General features: G+C 41.7%; 1 protein-coding gene across 1 annotated transcript in view; it reads left to right on the top strand.

The window, feature by feature from the left end:
• Positions 1-3,364: 3,364 nt before the first annotated feature.
• Positions 3,365-6,365, top strand: part of LOC149364889 (neprilysin-1-like) — a 75,191-nt gene continuing 72,190 nt past the window's right edge. Inside the window, exon 1 of the mRNA XM_089570215.1 lies at positions 3,365-3,608. The gene's annotated coding sequence lies outside the window, so the exon portion shown is untranslated. The remainder of the gene's footprint in view (positions 3,609-6,365) is intronic.

The following is a 6,365-nucleotide window of genomic DNA, read 5'->3' as shown; positions in this document are numbered from 1 at the left end:
CATTCGAGCGCCCACAACAAGCTTATAAACTTAGAAACATACAAATTAACAACGCGCTTACAGTATCCTGTCATTCAGTTGAGTTGCAATTTTTAATTTGTCCATAATGCCCACAATGGTCTTCATTCGTATTGTAGTTTCCCCGTTGCTCTTTAAAAAAAAACGTGAAGCTTGTGATCTTTGCTCCAACGCGGTCATATTTTTGATACGGGGTTCTCAGGAAGGGAAACCTGACAGGTGAGGTTTTGATGTTCTGGCAAATTTAATTTTTAAGCTTTAAGTTCTTCGATACGTCGATATGTCGATATGTGTCGATGTGTGCAGCCGCGGTGGTTTTGAACCGAAACCAATTGAAGTCAGTGAAGTTGAAAACGAAGCAAACCTTTTAAAATAAAAGCGAGTGCCAAAATTGCATATAAAGATGATCGCACTGAAGGAACTGTCATGTCTGGCGGGTGCGCATGGAAAAAAAAGAGAATTTTGAAAAAAAAAAAAGCTTTTTTTTTCTCTCCCCCGAGGAACAGAAAACAGGGAAAATACCGGACGTGGTCCCGAGAGCCCATAAATGAGGTGTTGAAAAATTATTTGAGTGAACATTCAAACTTTGATGGATGGCCGTGTGAAAAAAATAGAAAGCGCGAAAAATAGCACTTCACTTGGTGTTATGTTTCAGTTCTGAAATAATTCTTGGTTGAGGCGTCGTATGAGGCGCACCCTTCAGTTGGCAAAATAACGATAAATGTTGTGCTGTTCTGTTCAACATAAACATGCGGCTACATGTGGTGAAAATTTTAAAACTTGATTTTTTAAACAGCTCCTGTTTCTTCGCTACCGCAAGGCCAAGCGTGGTGATGAAAGTGAAACAGAGTGCGATTAGATGAGTATACTCTCCAGCATTGTGACGTGTGCAGACACCACGCGAGAGTTCCTTATATTCTTTTACAATTTTTTCCCGACTTTCATCATCACCCTGTCATATTCAACCACCGAGGGTCGCTTGCTTAACGAGTGTAATTGACGGAATACGAGCCTTCGAAGCTCGAAGACCTGAAGCCACAAAGCTGTCCCACTGATCTATGCCGCTTGCATCAGCTACTCATTAGAATCAGAATTATATTTATTAGTATGTCAAAATAATGCAACATATCCATATGCAGTAGAAGGTCCCGATGTGGGAACTGTGATTAAATGTCCTTTACGAACGAAAAACATCTTCTGAAAACTTGGTATAATTTGCTCATCAGACGTTTCTAAACGGTATTGTCTTCCAGCTTCTTTTTATACTTGGCGCTGTCAGCTTTCGACAGCATACTCCCGGTCCTCACAATTTCGCTAGATTGTCTTCTTAGAATCCACAGAAAAGTATTTTTGGACGAACTCCGGGTGTACCTGGATATGAATAATTTGCAGACTTTTGTTTTGAGTACCTTTCCAATAGTCCCAGTATATCCCAAAAGAAAGCTAGTTTTTTTCCAGCATTCAAAATTTCTGGAAATTTTACATCCCTAGGCCTGATTAATCATAACATTCAAAGATGCCACAGCTAAGTGCCATTCAAACACCTGCGCCATCTCCGAGCTTCAAAGAGCGACATGGTTGAAATGAAGCAAACACTTGCACCGTCCGGGGGATGGTGACAAGGCTAGATACGACGCTGGTCGCAGCACGAAGATGCGAAGCTTCAGCAGTACTGCTGCTCAACGTCACCAAAATAGATTTTTTAAAAATTATTTTCTGCTTTCTATGTGTGTGTCAACGTCCCTTGTATTACCGAGTGCTCTTCAAGCAACTGGCTATGGTTCTTCTGGCTGCTAAAACCATTCGGTTTTATTTTGACCTACAATAAAGTCTTTAATCATTTTCTTTCCGGGCATTTAAGTACGCTATTTATGCCGCAAGCCGTGCACATGTGAGGGTTTTCTTGAAAGTATCCTGCACCTTCTCTTGACAACAACCTAACCTTCTTCGGCCACACCCACAAAGTTTAAACTTTGTGATAGGATGGTGTGATTAGGCGGTGCTCAAGCGTTAGTCGTATATAATAGATAGCGAGAGAATACCCCAATCGAGACAGTCCAAGCGAAAGCGGTCAGTCATTCACAAATCACAAATAGGTAACGTTTTTTATCGCCCCTGCACTGAAAGAAAGCGACTTGATTCGACGAACGAAGCTGTACTATCGACGTCCGACAAAGGCAAATAAAGAGCGAATTTCAGAAAAGAATTTAAAAAACACTAGATGGGGCATCTCAGTTGTATGTGCTCCTCTCGATATAATGCTGAGGCAAAAAACAATGCATGCTCTTGTTTTATTTTTGGTCTGCGTTTCTTGGTGCTATAGGCGATGTGTATCTTGAGGTTTCCGCGTGAAAACATATTTTTGCCTTCCTTAGTTGATGTTTTTAATTGTCCTGTTAGTTTATTGATTTGTTGGCCGATTTTAGGCATGTCGGAACTTTTGCGCTTGACTGCTATAGAAGCTTAGTTTCATATCACTTTTCGCCCATCATTGAACAGTTCAATCTTGTAGAGAGATCAAAGACAGTCGTCTGCAACATTACGATGCCACGTAAATAAACACATTCATTCAAAGAAATATACGTGATCCAATACTGATAAAAAAATAGGAGGAAAATTAAGTGGCACGTTGTTTTACAAGATGCTTCAAAAGAACTCAGTTTGAAAAGGGGTACGTACTTGCGCGAAAGACGGGACGAAAACAAGGAAACACAAACGACATGTACAATGCTGCATTGTACATGTCGTCTAACATGACAATTCAATCGATTATTATCGTACTGTTCTGAATATATAAAATGGGTACAATTAAAAATAATAATCTTTCACATAATATGAACGTTCGCTGGACACTCCTAAGCTCCGGTCTCCACAGCCGACGCTCTATACCTTGAAAATTGGATGTAGCGCTATTGGGAAAACCACAGAGAAAGGACGACACAACAGAGAAGAATGCGTTCTTTTTTTTTTGTGCCTTTCTATGGTGTTCCTAACAGTGCTACGTCCAATTTTCAAAGAATGAGAGACGAACTCTTCTAGCACCAAGTTATACTGAACGACGCTCTATAAACCACAAAAATAAAAAAAAAGTAGAAAGATGCGCGCGCTTATCTTGAGAAGGTAAAGTAAAGGAAAAGCATCTGAAAAGAAAGGCGTCGGAGTCAGTGGGACAAGTTTCGGACGCTCGAACAAGAAGAGGACCGAGCAGGGCACTCCTGACGGAGTCGCCCCTTTTCAGCGCAGAGTGGAAGAAAAGAACCGCTCTGATTGGTCTATCGATCCCGACAGCGGGAGTCAGGAAATCGCGGCCGCGCGCCCCGTGGCCGCGTCAGTTGATTCTCGAAGGCGCACCGCGTAGAGCGCCAAGCGCGGGACGCCGCCGTCACTGCACCTGCTGCCACTGCTGCTTCTGCTGCTGCCGCTGGCCGCTCTCCTCGCGCAAGGTGTTGCTTCCCAGGCCCCGGCACCGCGTGTCAGGCCGCGTGCCAGCGCCGGACGTCGGGCGTCGCCAACGCTAGCAACACATCGCCCCTGACTTCGCCGGTATTGCGACCCCAAGCGCAACCATGCGGCGTGCGTCCGAGTCTCGGGTGAGTGCTGTCGTCTGCTCGAGCAGACGCTGCTGGAAGCGAGCGCGAATGCCTCGACCTCGTCATGCTAGCGCTGGCGAAAGCTGCAATTTCGCGCCGGGATTGTAATTGTCTGCAACTTACACAGGAAGTGACGTCAGTTGGTGCTGACGTTAGTATCGCACTCGAAAAGACCATTTCACAATATTTGCATATGACGCCTTCCTTGAGTTTCTTGTCAGAAAAAGGTGTTACGGAATAGAAGTTTGAAGGGCGTCAAAACCGCGGCCTACCTAAACGTGACTTGTTGAATGCAAACAGGAAGCCTTACAAAGCACAACATTCTTTAAGAATAAACAGGCCACGAGATCAGCTTTTATATCGCGGCATGGGGCTTGTTTTACACTGTCGACGATCCAGCTTTTTCGAAGGTGCAGGGTGACTGCCGTCTTCACCCCTCCTGAGTTTACAAGCTCTAAAGAGTGTCCCACAATGTGGCCCTCGTGCATATCACGTGACCTGCAAATTTCACACACGTGTCATTAGTGCCGCTTTGCAGTCACGTAGTTTGGAACACAAAGGAGCGCACAACCGCTGAGACCTGAAAATAATAATTGGCAGAATATTCGGACGTATTCTGCCACCATCTGTCATGCACAGTTTGTCATTCACATGCCACTTCTGGCGTTTTCCCTTACCTTGTAACAGCCTAACCTTGAAGTGACTGTCCGAGAAAATTTTAGCACGGTTCTCCCTGTGAGGGTTTAACAAGGACAAATTTGCAAGGTGCCTTGGCCTGTTTTTGAATAAAAACATACAAAGAGAACATATATCTCGCTTTTCATTTCATTATCGCATACTTAAGCCGTTTGCTACCAGACGAGACCGTGTTTTCGTTAATTGTTTTTCAGACAGTGACTTAGACCTTTAAGCGGAAGCCAAGGCAAAAGGCCAAGAAGCCTGACGAGGCCTTGAAAGAGATCTTGTACAAGTTGTTTTCATTCACTGAGCAATATTCACAGGCGTGAAGGCTCAAGCTCGGACAGCAGTACGAATATTGCAGAAAACACAAGCAAACAACATATAAAATGCGAAAATGGTGTCACTCCGTACAGAGACATCAGACATAGGCAATGCAAAAACGTAATCACGCAAGAGAAAAAAAAAAAGACACGACATCTGGGAACAAATTTCATGCCCATGCACAAAGAGCAAAGACAACAATTATAAGTAAGTGTGCGGTCCATACTACAAAGTGTTAAACGAAAACCACCACATCAAAGCGCAAAATCCGTACTATACAAAGAAACAGTTTAGTCAACAGCAAGCATTAACAACATGTGCCGTGAGCAAGACTCGGAAACAATAAGATTTGGTGATAAAACACATTTGATGTTAGAAGTCCTAATTATAAAAGGCGTCAAAGAGTTACAAATACATCATCTCAATTTTTCAAAAGGTTTCTCTCTTCACCCTTAAAAGCAGTGAAGGTCCTGTTAAAATTGATGCCTGTTTCCGATCTGTTTAATAGTTTTGTAGACTGAAAAGTTAAAGTTTGATGACCGTAATTTGTTCTCATGACAAGCGTCCTCCTCTTAGGATCGCGGATTGGGTATTTACTGCTTGCTTTTTTACATCCACTATAGCAGCTTAAAATAAAAAATCTGATTTCGTTTTAGCGTATTTTATTTGGTGAAAAGTGGCCCCGTCTGTAAGTTACCTCCGTCGCCTTTATTATTCTAACATATGCGCAATGCCTGTTTTTGTGCGACTATTACTTTATGATAATTACAGGCCGTGGGGTTCCATAAACTAATCTTCCATAACTTTACCTAGAGTAAAGAAGCGAATATTATAGTACGTTTTTTAATCACGCAAGTATGAGGTTCTGTATTTAAAAATATTACCAGTTATTAATGCCAACTGACTTTTTAATTTATTATTATGCACAGTCCGATGAAAGCTCTTCGCCGAGCCACATATCCGATTATGTTTTGCTCTTTTACCTGTTACTTCAAATGGCCTCATAAAATGTACCTATACTGGCGTAATCTCCTATATTTACTGGCTTGAAAATTATGTAGTTTCCTTTACTTGTATTTAAACTAAACTGGTTACTGAATAGCTAATGCGATAGTATGCGTTAGCAACTCCTTCAAAATTTTCTTTGTTTTATCCAATAAAATTGACATACTGGTGTCATCAGTACAGTACGTAATAAGATGTCAGCAGAACCATATATTGAAGCAATTTTATTAATGTAGACTATAAATAAAAACGACCCTAAAATGAAGCCCTGCGAAATACCAAGTAATATTTTAATTTTACTGGTGATATGCCACTAACGTTAACATACTGACAGCGATCACTAAGATAATTTTTGAATAACTTAATTGGTATTCCACGTAAGCCGTAAATGTCAAGCTTTTTCAACAAGATATTAAGCTGTACAGTAAAAATTGCTTTTTTTAAGTCCAAAGATAAACTACAGGTTGAATTAAAGGTTATTTCTCAATATTTTGTTTTTCATCACCTCAACAAGCTTGCGGCGGCATTTTATACACGCTTGATGAGAGGAATCATTGGAAACACGGAGCAACAGTAGTAAATGCGCTGCTTTGGTATTGACTTCAATATCTGCAAAATAACGGGCATTGTGTGAACGAGCGAGAAAAGAAGTGTGGTTGATAAACACTGCGATTATTACTGTGCGGCAGGTAGTTTACAAAACTGTCATACAGTGTCAAGAGTACTTTCTCATTTAGGAGGCGGTCAGAA

The sequence above is a fragment of the Amblyomma mixtum genome, chromosome 2 (genome assembly GCF_055824585.1).
Source record: "Amblyomma mixtum isolate Tamu chromosome 2, ASM5582458v1, whole genome shotgun sequence".
Taxonomy (NCBI): domain Eukaryota; kingdom Metazoa; phylum Arthropoda; class Arachnida; order Ixodida; family Ixodidae; genus Amblyomma; species Amblyomma mixtum.
The sequence above is the reverse complement of the archived record's forward strand: the minus strand, read 5'-3'. Positions and strand labels throughout refer to the sequence as shown.